Source organism: Neomonachus schauinslandi, chromosome 12 (genome assembly GCF_002201575.2).
Source record: "Neomonachus schauinslandi chromosome 12, ASM220157v2, whole genome shotgun sequence".
Lineage (NCBI taxonomy): Eukaryota > Metazoa > Chordata > Mammalia > Carnivora > Phocidae > Neomonachus > Neomonachus schauinslandi.
Genome location: NC_058414.1, coordinates 91,143,078 through 91,155,360, shown reverse-complemented (window position 1 = coordinate 91,155,360; position 12,283 = coordinate 91,143,078).

The window sequence follows — 12,283 nt, the reverse complement described above, 5'->3', positions numbered from 1 at the left end:
TTTTGTGACATGTAAATTGCATCTTGCTAGATCTATGGTTTTTTTTTTTTTAAGATTTTTTATTTATTCACTTGAGACACAGAGATACAGAGAGAGAGAGAGAGAACATGAGCAGGGAGAGAGGCAGAGAGAGAGGGAGAAGCAGTCTCCCCGCTGAGCCAGGAGCCTGATGTGGGGCTCGATCCCAGGACCCTGGGATCATGACCTGAGCCGAAGGCAGACGCTTAACCATCTGAGCCATCCAGGCGCCCCTAGATCTATGGGTTTTTAAAAAAGATTTATTTATTTATTTTGGGGGGTGGGGGGAGGGGCAGAGGGAGAGAGGGAGAGAGAATCTCAAGCAGACTCCCCGCTGAGCATGCAGCCTGACTTGGGGCTCAATCTCAAGACCCTGAGATCATGACCTGAGCTGAAATCAAGAATCAGATGCTTAACCGACTGAACCACCCAGGTGCCCCTAGATCTGTGTTTTTTGTTTTTCTTTTGTTTTTTAAAGTAATCCAGACCTTAGTTCAGAATGATGTTCCAGAGTCTATTACTCCAATTTAGCATCATGCTACTGACTGCCAGTCCTTGGAAACCACCTGTCTGTCACTTACCCGTCATTCACCAAGGCCATGAGTCCTGAGGGAATGTGAAAGACTGCAAGTTTTGTCATTTCTTGCTACAGTGGGTTTTCCTTAAGGAAAAAGTCTCATGAAAAGAAAAACCCTCAGATCTCAACAGTTAGTGCATCTAGATGAATAATATATTGGATTTCATTGTACTAATATTACAACTTTTTGTAAATATGAAAATTTTTCATATAAAAATTGGAGAGAGGGGCACCCGGGTGGCTCATTCAGTTAAGTATCTACCTCTTGGTTTTGGCTCAGGTCTTGATCTCAGGGTCTTGAGTTCCAGCCCTGCATTGGGCTCCACACTGGGCATGGAGCCTACTTTTAAAAAAAATAAATAAAAATAAAAAAATAAAAAATAAAAAGTTGGAGAGATAAATCATTAAAAATCACATGGTAAAAAAGAACCCTCAGCATTTCTGTTGCAGAACCACAGAGACTATGAATATTCATTAGCTCTACTGAGTGCTATTAGTTTTGTTGTTCTTTTGTTCACTAGTTTCACAAATAGTCTACCTTACCATCAAAAAGAATATTTTAAAAACCAAATTTTAGGGGCACCTGGCTGGCTCAGTCAGTGGAGCATGCTGACTCTTGATCTCGGGGTTATGAATTGAGCCCCGTGTTGGGTGTAGAGATGACTTGCAAATAAAATCTTAAAAAAAAGAAACCCAAATTTTATTCCACTCCTTCCACTAGGTTATATGGGCTCATGGGGAAAGGACCTTTTTTGACTGCTCTAAGTAAGAGCAAAATGACTCTGGGATTGTACATTGGAAAACATACTCTTTAAAGAAATATTCTTTCAATTATTTTAAAATAACTTATTTTTCCTTATTACAAAAGTACTCCTTACTCACCATGGAAATTTTGGAACATATTGAGAATTAAAATGAAGAAAATAAGTTATCTATAAATTTATAACCAAGAAATGACACCTTTTAAACTTTTTTCTTTTTAAAAAGTGATCTAGGGATGCCTGGTTGGCTCAGTTGGTGGAGTGTGAGAGTCTTGATTTTGGGGTCATGAGTTTAAGACCCACGTTGAGCAGAGAGCCTACTCACAAAAAAAAGGGAAAAAAAGAAAAAGCGATTGAACCAGTACTAACAGGTAATATAGTCATGGCTGAACTGCTAATAAATTGGATGACTAGATAATAGGAAATTGTGGGTAATAATTGTTGAAATTAGGTGATGAGTGTGTGTTTATTTACCATTCTATTTTTATATAGAAAATTTCCATAGTCTAAATTTTATTCATTTTTTTATTTTTTTAAAGATTTTATTTATTTATTTGAGAGAGAGAGAGAGAGTGGGGAGGGGAGAGGCAGAGGGAGAGGGACAAAGCAGACTCTGCGCTGAGTGTAGAGCCCAATGCGGGGCTCTATCCCATGAGCCTGAGATCACGACCTGAGCCAAAATCAAGACTGAGCCACCCAGGTGCGCCCATAATCTAAATTTTAAAAGAGAAATCTATTTGAAAACTCCCAAATTCTTCTGTGTGGCCAAAATTTTAACTGGTATGAGTTAAAGACACGGGAGTCAATATTTATTTCAACATACAAGGTAACGTGCATTTATACCCACTAAAACTAAGTGCTGTTGTCTATGTGAGAATACTGAGAAAAATAATTTTCAACCTCTGATTGCTAACGTAATTCTTTATTTGGTGGAGAGATAATTGGTAAATCAGAAAGCAACATAAACACAATAAAACGTAAACAGGAAAAATACCAAGGGGTTGCAATCCAGTGAGCCCTGAGAGAAGGGACTCCCTGTGTCAGCCCACTGCTGAGGTGCAGGATCCTGGGAAGGTCCCTTTCAGTTCATCCCCTAGTGCTGCAGGCAGCCAAAACCAAGAGCTTAAGGCAACACAGGTTTGTGTGCTTTCTTTTCTTTTCTTTTTTTTTTTGGATTGTGCGCTTTTGAGTCAGCAGAACCTGGATTTAAACTCTGCCTCCCCTGCTTCCTACCTGTGTGACCTTGAGCAGGTTCCTTAACCTCTATGTGTTTTAGGTTTATTCCTCCGTAAATAAATGAAATAAAATCCACCTTAGAGATTTGCTTAAGACTCACCTGAGATCATTTATAAGCAAAAGGCAGTATAATATAGTGGATAAGTGTGTAGCCTCAGGAGGCAGACTGCCTGGGTTCAGTTCTTGGCTCTGTCAACCCAGGCAGGTAACTTAACCTCTTTGGGCTTCAGCTTCTCACGTGTAAAAAGAAAAATGATAATAGTGGTACCTACCTCCTAGGTTCATTGGTTGTGAAAGTTAAATGAATTATATACAGAAAGCATTTAGAATAGTGCTGGGTGGGGGCACCTGGGTGGCTCAGTTGGTTAAAGCATCCGACTCTTGATTTTGGCTCAGGTTATGATCTCAGGGTTGTGGGATTGAGTCCTGCATCAGGCTCCGCTCTGGGTGTGCCAGTGTGTGGAGCCTGCTTGGGATTCTCTCTCTGCCCCCCCACAAAAAAGAATAGTGCTTGGGGCACTGTCAGTGCCATTTTATGTGCTTCAGTCTTCATATTGCTTTTTTTTTTAATTGAGATACAATTTGCATGCCATGAAGTTCACTATTTTGAAGTATACAATTTAATGGTTTTTAGTATATTCACAAAATTGTGCATCACCGTTATCTAATTTTAGAACATTTTCATCACCCCAAAAAGAAACTTGTACCCATTAGCAGTCACTCCCCATTCCCCTTTTCCCCCCTAGCCCCTGGCAACCATTAATCTATTTTCTGTCTGTATGGATTTGCCTATTCTAGACATTTCATATAAATGGAATCATGAAGCAGGTAGTCCTTTATGTTTGGCTTCTTTCACTTACCACGGTTTTCTTTTTAATCTGTTTTTACTTTTTACTTTTATTTTTAAATTAAAATCTGCACCCAACGTGGGGCTTGAACTCATGACCCCAAGATCAAGAGCCGCATGCTATACCGACTGAACCAGCCAGGCGCCCTTTTCACGTAGCAGGTTTCCAAGGCTCAACCATGTTGTAACATGTACTAGTACTTCATTCCTCTGACGGCTGAATAATATTCCTTTGTATGGACATGCCACATTTGTTTAAGCCCTCATATTATTTCAAGCACATAACACATAGAAAGTGCTTAGAACCCGGTGGTCTTGTCACCCAGTGCCTTGGGGTTCAGGGCACAGCCTCAGTCGTGTTCCATCCCAGATGGAATAGTACTCAGGGAAGAAGCCCAGGTCATGAAAGGCCACCCGGATGCAGCCTGATGCTGGGCCTCTCTTTGCCTGCCATGCGCGGTCCCGCCTTGACCTTCCGTACACGGGTCTCAGAAACCTCAAGTTCTCTGTTCTGTCTGTCCACTCACATGCAACCTGGTAAGCTGCTCTAGTTCTCAGTCCCTCTCATCTGCTCTCTTCACTTAATCCATTGTTTCAGTCCTCCTCTGGACCCGATTTCCTTAACCAGTCCACATCACCTTGTGTTTTGGACCTTTGTTACTGCATGGGTTTGGGTATATTATATTATCCATTGCTGCGTAACAACTTACTCCCAAACTGAACAGCTTTACAATCAATATTGGTTTTTTTTTTAAGATTTATTTAGAGAGAGAGAGCGAGCAGGGGGAGGGGCAGAGGGAGAGGGAGAGAAAGAGGGAGAGAGGCAGACTCCCCACTGAGTGCAGAGCCTGATGTGGGGTTCCATCTCACAACCCTGAGACCATGACCTGAGCCGAAACCAAGAGTCAGACGCTCAATGGACCGAGCCACCCAGGCACTCCTATAATCAATATTCTTATCTCACGTGGTTTCTGCTGAGCAGCTCAGCTGGGTGGTTCTGGCTCAGAGTTTTTCCTGAGGTTGAAGTCAAACTATCAGCTGGGACTGTAGTCACCTGACATCTTGACTGGAGCTGAGGGATCCCATTACAAGTGGCTCACCCACCTGCCTGGTTGTTGGTGGGAGGCCTTTTTTAGCTGCCACATGGACCTCTCTGTAGGGCTGCTTGATTGTCCATACAACATCATGACTGGCTTCCCCAGAAGGAGTGATGGAAGCACGAACAAGGAGGAAGTCACAATGTTTTTTATGATGTACCCTTGGAAGTCGGAGGGGGCTGCATATAGGTGCAAATGCAGGAGGCCAGACTCACTGGGAGTCAGCCTACCACATCAGGCCCTTGTCACCAAATCAGCTCCACCTCTGGATTAGTACGGCCTATTGCCTCTGCTTTCACACTAGCATCGCCAGTCTGACGCTGGTTTGCAGCCAGCCTGAAGGTTTGCAGCCCGAAGTTCCTCATTTGAATACCACCAAAACGAAGTCTGTACATTCTGTAAATTCATCCTCACGGAGGAGAATGGTCCTTCTCACGCTCAGGGTGACCTGTCCACCTGTACCTACAGCCCCGTCCCTTCCCAGTTCAGGGAAATCTCCTCTGCTTGCTCCATGCCTTTGCCCTCCCCTGTCTGGATGACTAATGCCTCCCTTGACTTCCAGCGTCTCCTAGAGAACATCTGTTTGCCATGGACTTTGGACATTCCATCTGACTCAACCCCCTGATGTTTATGTACTTCTAATTTCTATGACTGAGCGCAGCTGACTCATCGCTGCCTGGTGCATGTTTTGCTTCCCTCTCTGATTGGTGGTTCAACTGATTCGTGTAGGCTGATATCACGCTAATATGCCCCAGCAAATGCAGCTTTCCACTCTCCCCAGATTTCTTTCTTTGAAATGTTCACATTTGCCCAGATCGTCCAGTAAAACAGCAGCAATAAACAAGTAACCAACAACAAAAAAATTCTCTCTCTGGCTACCTGAATGATTTCTCAACCCTTACCCCCGTCCCCCATCTCCTCCCCACTTCTCTTCTCTCTTCTTCTCTCCTGTCAGTCCTCTAAACTGAGCTATCTAGGGGTGCCTGGGTGGCTCAGTTGGTAGAATGTCCAACTTGGTTTCTGCTCAGGTTCCTGGGATCAAGCCCCGTATCGGGCTCTGCGCTCAGCGTGATCTGCTGGAGATTCTCTCTCCCTCTCCCTCTGCCCCTCCACCCACTCGCACTCTAAATCAATCAATCAATCAATCAATCAATCAATCTCTAAAAAACTAATAAAATGAGCTCTCTGTCTTTTTTTTTTAGAGAGGGAGAGAGAGAGAGTGTGTGCTTGTGAGCTCGGGGGGAGGAAAGTGATAGCCCATGAAGAATGATGTTGAGATGCCTAAATTTTTGTGGCATACAGTAGGTGAAAGGATTAAAAGAGTCAGAAAAGTGGGACACCTGGCTGGCTCAGTTGGTGGAGCATGCGACTCTTGATCTCAGGGTTGTGAGTTAGAGCCCCACGTTGGGTGTAACGATTACTTAAAAATAAAATATTTTAAAAAATGTCAGGAAAGTAGACATGCCAGAATAGATCCATTATGTTAGGCCAGCAGAAGATCCACCAGAAGCCTGGGCCCAGAGAACAGTGCAGAGGAATCCCACTTATCGGGGTTTTCAGGAATGCACTGGTGAGAGGGACATTAACATCACTAAGAAGCTCAGTGGTGCTTTCCCCAGAGGACATAACCGATGGAAGGAGGGGCTGTCTTAGGACTTGGCTCACTGACAGTAATGGGGATGATAGGACCCTGATGTACTATACCCCACATGATGGCCCTTAATGACAGAAGCCAAGGGTTTGTAAACTCAGAGTGGCAGCCAGCGACCCCGACCGGTGGAGAGCTTCAGAGAGTTTGAACAGAATAGAATTTCCCTAGGAGGAAAGTAGATGGGTAGCCAGCGAAATACTGCTTCCCATGTATAATCCAAAAAGTACAAGGATTAATAAGCAGGGCAGTGAGGAAGACAGTCACCCCAATAAAAGTTCACAATTCCTTGCCCACTTTCCGTACCTGAACCAGTATTCAGACATAGAAGCCAGTGACCAAAGACGTGGCCAGGTCCCCAGGGAGAAGGACCTAAACACTATGGCAAGAATAAGCTGTAATAGTTGCTCCAGTCCTTCCCCAAAGAGATCTCAACATTTATGTGGATGACAGAGCACCGGGGAAAGGGAATGTGAGAGAGTGGGGGAACCGTAGTAAAGTATCCTCCAAACTGGGAAGGTGCTTTGAGACCAAAACATGAAGCAGGCAACTCCATATGGTTCACAAAGAGTTTTATTCAGGCTAACTTATGGACAGCGGGGTCGGGCTGGTGATGATCCGAGGCTATTCTCTGCAAAGTTGAGATTTCATTCACAGCTTTTATAAAGACAGGGGATGTGAGGGAGAGCATAGCAGTAAGATCAAAGTGTATACATTAACATGATTAATTACTAACAGTAATTATCCTCCTGGCATCTTCTGTGCTTCAGGAGGGGGAAATTATGTTATCGGTGTTTGTATCTCTATTAGTGAGCTGGGGACAGTGACAGATCTCTCAGTGCTCTCCCTGCAGGATGTGATCACAGAAATGTACATCATTCTTTAGGGGGCCAGGAACAAGTGGTGCTGGAGTGGCCATTGAGCTGGCATAGTTAAGATGGCAGGCCAAGGATAGAGTCACTCTGGCCATACCAGACATTTGGATGACTTTGTGCACAAGGTCAGAGGTCAACTGATACCCTGAGACCTGAAGGCCCCCCTGTTAGAATGGGAGCAGGGGTGCCTGAGTGGCTCAGTTGGTTGGGCGTCTGCCTTCAGCTCAGGTCATGATCCTGGAGTCCTGGGATCGAGCCTCACGTCAGGCTCCCGGCTCAATGGGGAGCCTGCTTCTCCCTCTGCCTGCTGCTCCCCCTGCTTGTGCTCTCTCTCTCTCTCTCACTCTTGCTCTATCTCAAATAAATAAATAAAATCTTAAAAAAAAAAAAAAGAATGGACGCAAATGGATTCCTGAAAAGAGCCAACTCATGGTGAGTCCTCTGGGTCCATGGACTCACCGGTTGTCATTTCCCTCATCCCTAACTGTGTAGTTGGGATTGACATTCCTGGAAGTTGGACTAACCCTCACATTACTTCCTTGTCCTGTAGCATAAGAGTTATCACAGTAGGGAAGGCCAAGTGGAAGAGCTGACACCACACCTTGCCCACCCCCCACCACAGGCCAATAAAGGATCCACAAAATAGCATTGCATTCCAGGAGTGGGGGGTGGCAAAGATTAGTGCCAGTCTTAAATACTGAAAAGATGAAGAAATGTTGCTATCATATCTCTGTTTAACTGGCCAGTGTTGACCCTGCAGCAACTGGATGGACCCTAGAGAATGACCAAAGACTACTGAGAGGAAGTAATCCCGGTCAATACCAGCTGTGCCAGATGTGGTGTCTTAACTGGAGCAGAGCTCTGCAGCCTCAGGAACATGGTTTGTGGCCATTGATTTGGTAAATACATTCTTCCCATCCCATTGAGGAAAGAGGACCAGAAGTAGCTCATATTCCCAGGACCCCTGGCTGGCTCAGTCAGTTAAGCTTCCAACTCCTGGTTTCGGCTCAGGTTGTGATCTCAGGGTCGTGAGATTGAGCCCATGTGGGGCTCTGCACTCTGCATGGAGTCTGCTTGAGGATTCTCTCTCTCCTTCTGCCCCCCACCCCCGCTTGCATGTGCTCTCTCTCTCTCAAATAAATAATTAGAATTTTTTTTTTAAAGATTCTATTTATTTGGCAGAGAGAGACACAGCGAGAGAGGGAACACAAGCAGGGGGAGTGGGAGAGGGAGAAGAAGGCTTCCTGCAAGCAGGGAGCCCAATGTGGGGCTCGATCTCAGGACCCCAGGACCATGACCTGAACCGAAGGCAGACGCTTAACGACCGAGCCACCCAGGTGCCCCTAAAATCTTTTTTTTTTTTAAAGAAATAGTTCATATTCCCACAGAATAGATAACAAGCGGGCGCCTGGGTGGCTCAGTTGGTTAAGCGACTGCCTTCGGCTCAGGTCATGATCCTGGAGTCCCGGGATCGAGTCCCACATCGGGCTCCCTGCTCAGCGGGGCGTCTGGTTCCCCCTCTGCCCTCTTCCCTCTCGTGCTCTTTGTCTCTCATTCTCTCTCTCTCTCTCCAATAAATAAATAAAAATCTTAAAAAAAAATCTTTAAAAAAAAAAGAATAGATAACAAGTATTTACAGTTTGCCACAGGGCTACGTCCACTCTTCAGTCTGCTGTTGTGATACAGTCTGAAGAGAACTAGAGCATTTGGACTTCCCACATAACATCACGTTGACCCAGTACATGGATGATATCGTGCTGCTCGGGCAGGATGATCCTACAAAGATTTGGTGACCTGCCACTTCACCAAAGATTCTAGAGGCCTGATGGTCAGCAGCATGCTGGGACATTTCCTTCTAAGTAAAAGACAAGTTGCTGCATCTCCTATCCCTTACTGGAAGGAAGGAAGCCCACAGCCTGTTAGGAATCTTTGGATTCTTGAAGAAACACATTCCACACCTAAGAACACTCTTGCTGCCTACACGTTGGGCTCCATGGAAAGCTGCTGGCTTTGAGTGGACCCAGAGCAGGAAGAAGCTCCCCAGGAGGTCCAGGCTGTGATACAAACAGCCTTTCTATTTGGACTGAATCATCTAGCAGAGGCTATAGTGTTGGAGGGGTCAGTATGGAATAAGTGTGGCATTTAAGGCAAATCCCAGTAGAAGAATCACAATGTAGACCCCTTGGATTATGGAACAAGCTCATACCAACTGTGATGAAGAATTACACTTCTTCAGAAAAGCAGCTCCTAGCTTGGCACTGGGCCCTGGAAGAGATAACAAATGACCATGGGTTCAGAATGCATCATCACCAGCTAGGTCCCATTGGACACAGGGAGTCACAAAGTCAGGCAGGCCTATCATTAAAGCCATCATAAGACGAAACTGGTATCTCTGGGACTGAGCACGAGCAGGACCAGAGGGCACAGGCAAGCTGCATGAGTCCATAGCCCTCATAGCCCACATGTCCATGTCACTCACTGTGCTTGTCCTGGCACCCCACCCCTGGCTTACACCTATGGTCATATGAGGAGGTCCCACATAACCAGTTAAATGAGGAAGGAAAAAGCCCAAGTTGGGGTATGAATGAATCATCTCGGGATGCAGTATAAACTGAAAATGGTGGCTGTGGTATAGTCTCACTTGGAGGAGGTCTTGAAAAACAGTGGTGAAGGAAAATCTCCCCAGTAGGAGGAGCTTTGAGATGTGCACCTAGTCATCCACTTTGTGTGGTGAAAGAATGGCCCAAAGTTAGAACACATGTGTGCTCATGAGCAGTGACCTGGCTGGCAGGTGGAGCATCAGAATGAGACATTGGAAAATCAGAGACAAGCAAATATAGGCGTGGATGAACATATAGGAGTGGACACAAATGGGAAGTTGTTTGTAGCACATGCTAAGGCCCACAAGTAAGCATCTATTACAAAAGATGTGCCAACTAGACAAAACAACTTGGCCAGTTAACCTAGGCAACCTTTGTTAGAGGCCCCCTCTACCCCCACGGCTGCATATGGGTACCTGAACAAAGAAACTATGGTGCCAGAGATGGAGGTGATACAAAAACCTAACAGAATGGATGGTCATTTACCAAAATATAGCTACTGCTACCACTGAATGTCTAATCTGCCAACCGTAAAGACCAATGCGAAGCTGTATTCCTTAAGGAGACCAAGAGGTTGCTGGGTGACCGGCTGACTACATTGGGCCCCCTTTCTCCTGGAAGGGCCAGCTCTCACAGGGATAGACACTCATTCCAGGTATGCGGTTGCCTTTCCTGGCTGCAGGGACTCAGGAGCACCATTCTCTGGGGGCTTAAATACCACCTGATCTACACACATGGAATCCCACATGTGTCGTACCTGACCAGAAGACACTCTTCATGGCACAGGAGGTCAGGGAGTGGGCCCACTGGTTATATTACATACCTCACCAATCCAGAAGCTGATGGATAGATAAAGTATTGGAATGACCAATTGAAGATGTAGTTGAAGCTCAGCTTGGAGGCAATACACTGCAATACACTGCAATGATGATGTTTCTTAGTATGATGCTGTGTCCCCAACAGAAAGAATCCATGGGTTGGGAAACAATAAGTGGAATCCATGAGTGGTCCTAGTTAGCATCATTCCAATGACCCAGTGGGCTTTTTTTTTTTTTTTTTTAAAGATTTTATTTATTGGCGCCTGGGTGGCTCAGTCGGTTAAGCGGCTGCCTTCAGCTCAGGTCATGATCCCAGGGTCCTGGGATCGAGCCCCGCATCGGGCTCTCTGTTCAGCGGGGAGTCTGCTTCTCCCTCTCTCTCTGCCCCTGCTTGTGTTCCCGCTCTCGCTGTCTCTCTCTCTGTCGAATAAATAAATAAATAAATCTTAAAAAAAAAAAGATTTTATTTATTTATTCGACAGAGAGAGACACAGCGAGAGCGGGAACACAAGCAGGGGGAGTGGGAGAGGGAGGAGCAGACCTCCCGCGGAGCAGGAAGCCCGATGCGGGGCTCCATCCCAGGACCCTGAGATCATGACCTGAGCTGAAGGCAGACGCTTAACGACTGAACCACCCAGGCGCCCCCCCCAGTGGGCTTCTTTGTCCCCACAACTCTGGGCTCTGCAGAGTTAGAGGTCTTGGTTCCCAAAGGGGGCATGTTCTTACCTGGGGCACAGCAAAGTTCCCATTGGACTGCAAGTTATGGTTGCTACCAAGCACTTTGGCCTCCTAATGGTCAGAGACTAGCAGGTAAGACAAAGAATCCCTGCCATATCAGAGGTCATTGACCCCATCAGTGGGAAGAGCTAGGGCACCTATTAGACAGTGGGAACAGGGAGGACTATGTATGGACTCCGGTGACTTTTCTGGGTGTCAGTTGGCACTCTTTTGCCCAACTGTGACTGTGAAGAAAGGCAAGAACTGTAACCGCGGCCTGAGAAGGTGCTCGGATCCCTTAGGCACTGGGACTTGGGGTACTCACCCAGGGAAGCTAAGGTGGGAGCTGAGGATGCAAGTTTCCTTTCAGGGAGAGTGGCCCCTGAGAGCCCTGAAGGAGCTGTTCCCTGAATATGGACGGAGAAATAGATCCACGGGGTGCGCAGGGTGGACTAGAGTGGACATGTGTGTCCCTCAGACGCCCCCGTCAAGTCAGGGCTTGCTGCCCAACTGCAAGAAGATGTGTTTAGCTGAGAGCCCCCAGTTTTAACTCCCTCAGGATCTGCTCCAGGGTTTGAGCTCAAGTCACGCTCTTCTCCAGTGACTGAGCCGGCCGTGACTGAGCAGGATGGTGGTACAAGGCCTTAGGCTTCTCTGCCCAATGCTAGACTCCTGCTCCTGGGTGGGCTGGATGACTTTGTCAGGTCTGTGTCCTTGTCTGACAGCTCCCTGGAACCATTTCTGCTTTTTTCCTTGATTTTCTCTGGTGTTACATCCCAGGGATCATCTGTACTCTTAATTCCCTATCAGTACCTTGCTTCTTGGAACCCAAATTGTGACAGCACGCACTTTAAAATTTCCCCAAATGTCTGCCTTTTCCCGTCCCACAATCCCTCATATTGTTTTTCATGGATTCAAATTGAGAATTTTAGACCTCTCTTCCCAACCTTTCTAGCCAATCCTTCCTTCCTTCTCCATTCTCCTATATACCCACTGCAGCATTTAACCACTGATTCCCTTATGTTTAACTATTTTTTTCATGTTTTTGACATGTTTTGGGGGGCAGGAACTATTTTTTTAAACTTCTGC